The sequence below is a fragment of the Monodelphis domestica genome, chromosome 1 (assembly GCF_027887165.1).
Source record: "Monodelphis domestica isolate mMonDom1 chromosome 1, mMonDom1.pri, whole genome shotgun sequence".
NCBI lineage: Eukaryota > Metazoa > Chordata > Mammalia > Didelphimorphia > Didelphidae > Monodelphis > Monodelphis domestica.
The window spans coordinates 176400870-176405597 of NC_077227.1; positions in this window are offsets into that span (position 1 = coordinate 176400870).

The window sequence follows — 4728 nt, forward strand, 5'->3', positions numbered from 1 at the left end:
TCTTACACTACACATCTCTTGCCTCTCCAAGCGCAGCTCCACCTTTCCATCAGACTCAGCCAGGGGGTTCAACTGCCTCCTGTATCCATGGCTACAAATGACGTCACAAATAGTTCCTTTTTCTGACTCCTTTACAGCTACTTTTTCCTGAGACATCTTGGCCTCCTTAACCCAGGGGGGCTCAGGAGGGGTTACCTGGGCACAGGATGGGAAATCTCCACTCCAAAAACCAAAAATCAAAGCAAAGGACCAAGGGACAAGTCCCAGTCTTAGAAGAAGCAAAAAGGAGAAAGAGATTCCTCCATTACTTCCAAAAGAAGAATGGGGTTGTAAGTGTTGGGGGGCATTGGGGAAGGGGCTATGTGGCACTGGCTTGGGATGCACCTGCCAACACCCACCCTGGCTCCATCACCCAGCTCCAAATACATATTGCCCAACAGGGAGCCATTGAACATACATTGCACACCTTCATAACCTACAAGTCAGTCTCACTACAAGCATGTACAGAATTAGGGATAGCCCTGGGTAACTTCAGGAAACATCACTTTATCATATACCCTTTCCTGTACTCACTTCTTTTTTTATTAGAACCCCTTCCTCAGAGGACTACAGTCCCCAGAGTATTTCAATATGATAATCCAAGGGCTCTCTACCTCCAGCAAAATGTATTTCTTAACACTCTTGTTTTTTTAGGGGGTAAAGTTGTATCCTAATTTTTGATTAATAATTCCTTGTCTCCAACTCCGGTTGTTAGTTGCCAGGGTAATTGAACTTGGAGGTTAAGTGACTTGCCCATAGTCACATAGCTACTATGTGTTAGAGGAAACTTGATCCTAGGTCTTCATGACTTCCAGTCAGGCAGAAGATCCACCACACCATGCTGACTCTCAAAGTTCTTTAAGAGTGTTCATTTAAACATTTTTTTAATCTGAAAAACTAAAGCAAGAAACAGCCTGCTGAAGTTGAATTTGGAGCTAGAAAGACCTGCCTTCAAGTACCAGGTCTCCTGCTTACCTTGGGAACCTCATTTCCCTCCAGAGCTTTACTACAAAATGGGGATGCTAAGGTTCCCACTACCTACCTCATCAGATCATTGTAACAATGATATGTCCTAATGTATATGAGTTTTTGTAGAGCACTGATATGATTCCAAATGTCACAATGAAAAAAGTCAGGATCACAGTCTCAAAGTTGAGGAAGAATGTTTTTTTGAATCCCTCTAATTTGGCCACAAAGAAGTCCTGCCAGAAAGCACAGATCTTATTTCTCACTAACACAGAGGAAGAAACATCTATGATCCATTTGATCATTTTGTCTAGATAGGGGAATAAGTACATGTAGGCTTGGGCATGTCATACGTCTCAGTGTTTGTTTGTTCTACAGCTTCCAACCTGCTCCTGCTTCTGATGGGACCTAGGACATTCTTCCTTGTCTTACTGAACCAGGTTAAAACCTAGTTAGGAAAGTATTTAACAGAATAAATAAGAATACAATAAAATGTAGATAATGTCACTCTAAAAACTTAGTCAATATATTGACCACAGAGATATTTACATATTTTTTATTAGCCCTTATTTCTATTTGAATTTGATACCATTGTATTGAAGCACTCCTACTCCTCTGTAGCCAGTTGCCCTCAGAAATTGACTCTTTAAAAAAAACAAAACTTTAATTTCTGTCTTATTAACAACTCTAAGACAGAAAGGCATAGCTAGGCAAATGAAGTCAAGTGCCTTACTCAGGGTCATATAGCTAAGAAGTGTCTAAGATTTGAACCCAGGTCCTCCTGATTCCAGCCTGGCATTCTGTCCACCGGGGCACCCATCTACCCCTAGTAATTGAGTCTTTATGTTCTCTTCTAGCAAAAAAATGATTCCTTGACCTCTCAGGAGAATCTGGATCCAAGCATGGAAACTTTGCCCCTTGACACACCACCATTGAGGAATGAGAGCAGGGTCTGGCAGGGCCAGCCAGCCATTGGAGCTGTGATGCCTGCACCCCCATACTCCAAACTATGGGAGGCTGGAGATGGGGGTGAGAAGGAGGAGAACCACAGGTACCACCAGATAAGGAATACACTGGTGTCCTTGATATTGATGGAGTCTGAGCTACTTCCAGAGTAGCTGATAAAGCCCAGGGCTTCCTGGGAACTGAGGAACTTTGACCACTATGAGAATACAGGGCATTCCTAGCTGTCAGGGCCTGATTCCTTAATACATTCAGCCTTCCTTGGCCACATGGGAAGGCAGGAACCAGAGAAGAAGGAATAAAGGGACTGGAGCATCTCACTTGGCTAAGACTAGAACAGAATCCCAGAGCTGAGAACTACTTGAGCCCCATACTGAGGGACCTTAGCACTAAATTAGTAAAGAGCTTCACTTTTGCATGTATTGTTTCCCTGCTCCCATCTTAATAAAACAACAACAGAGAGCCCCCACAACTGTCCACCCAGAAAAGAAAAAAGATCTCTCCTCCATTGACTGGTCAAGGTTCCACCATTAAATTTTAATTTTTTGGTTCTTTAAACCTTTTTGGTCTTAAAAGATCACTTAATATGTTTTAAGTTCTGAGAGAGGTAAGTTATAATTATCTAGCATATCAGTCTAGCTCATATCAGTCACTGAAAGTTGATAAGGTAACAAGAATAAGGAGAAGGGAGAGGAGAAATGAGAGAAAGACAAGCTTCAAAAGTGTCAGAATTTCATCTTGGGTCACCATCTCAAAAGAGAAAGGATGAATTTTATTTACTAGAAGACCAATTAAAAACCTTTCAACTTCAGATGAAATGCCAATATAACTTGAAGTAGGGTAATTAGTGATACAAATGTAAATATGTGTATATTTGTGATAAAATACATAATAACTAAAGATGAATCAAACTCATTACCTAAATTCAGTAACACCTTACATAAAGGAAGTAATTCATTTGGCAGTGCTAAATATCCAAAAAGAAGTAAGCAAAATTTTAAAAACGATTGCTTCTGAATAGCCTAAATCCATGCCCAGAATTTCTTATAATTTATTCACAGAACTGCTATTGACTGTTATTTTGCAAAGAATTCTGGTAAGCTTTTAAAAACTAATTTCCCAGTTCTCAACAGAACAGAACCAACAATTAAACATAAAGATGAATGCTAGGAGAAAATTTGTTATGTCAGCAGCAAAAATTGGCAGCCCCCAGTTTGGGATTAGGGGAGGTAGCAGAAGACCCAAGAACCAAAAAAAAAAAAACAAAAAAAAATCATACTCTAGAGCCATTATTCTGTGTGTTCCTTTCTGTTCAAGGTATTTCTCTTATAAACTATGTATTGGATTCTGATTCATTCTGCTATCTTCTTCAGCTGAATGAGTGAGCTCATCCTATTCACATTCACAATTATGATTTTGTTTTTTTCTCCATCTCATTTTCCCCTCACTTTATTTTTTGTCCTGTACTTCCTCAAAAGTCTGTTTAGCTTTTTGATTCTTGCTTCAAATCACTACCTCTTAATTTATCCTCCTTATATCATTCCACACCACCATCCTTTTCCAATCCCATCCCCTCTTTTTTCTATTGGATAAGTTATATTTATATACACAACTCTGTGTGTGTGTGTGTGTGTGTGTGTGTGTGTGTGTGTGTGTGTGTATTCTTCCCTCTTTGAATGGTTCCAATGAGAGGTTCAAGCATTACCCACCGTCTCCCACTATAAAAGCCCTTCCTTGAATGCCTTTTTTCGGTGAGAAAAATTTCCGTCTTCTCTCTTCTCCCTTTTCTCAGTTTATTCTTACATGCATCATCTTCCCATATAGGAATGTAAACAGTTTTACATTATTGAGTTTCTTATGCTTACCCTTTCATGTTTACCTTTTTCTGCTTTTCTTCAGTCTTGTTTTTAAATGTGAAATTTTCTATTATGCTTTGTCCTTTTCATCAGGAATACTTGAAATCCTCTATTTCATTAAATATCCATTTATTACCCTGAAGGATTATATTCAGTTTTGAAGGGTAGATTATTATAACTTCTTTGCCTTCCAGAATATCACACTCTGAGCCCTTCTACTCCATTAAGTAGAAATTACTAAATCTTGAAGTTCCAAATACTTGAATTCTTTCCTTCTGGTTGCTTGAAGTATTTTCTCTTTGGGAGCTCTAAAATTTTGGTTATAATATCCCTGGGAATTTTTGTTTTGGAATCTCAGGAGGTGATCAGTAGATGCTTTAAATGTCTATTTTGCCCACTTGATTTAAGGTATTAGGGAAATTTTCCTTGATAATTTCTTGAAATATGACATCTAGACTCTTTCTTTGTTCATGGCTTTCAGGCAGTCCAATAATTTTTGCATTGTCTCTCCTTGATCTATTTTACAGATCACTTGTTTTTCTGAAGAGATATTTCACTTTTTTCCCTATTTTTCTTTCTTTTGATTTTGTTTTATTGCTTTTGGATGTCCTCTGAAGTCATTACCTTCTACTTGTCCAACTCTAATTTTCAAGGAACTATTTTCATCAGTGAGATTTTGTATTTCTTTTTTTCATTTGGCCACATCTATTCTTTAAGTTCTTTTCTTTAGTAGATTTTTGTACCTATTGTTTGTACCGATTTGACCAATCATGATTTTTTAGATATTATTTTCTTTAGGGTTTTTTGTGCCTCTTTTGCCAAGCTATTAATTTTCTTTTCATAATTTTCTTCCATAACTTTCATTTCTTTCCCCAATTTTTCCTTTATCATTATTATCTCTTTT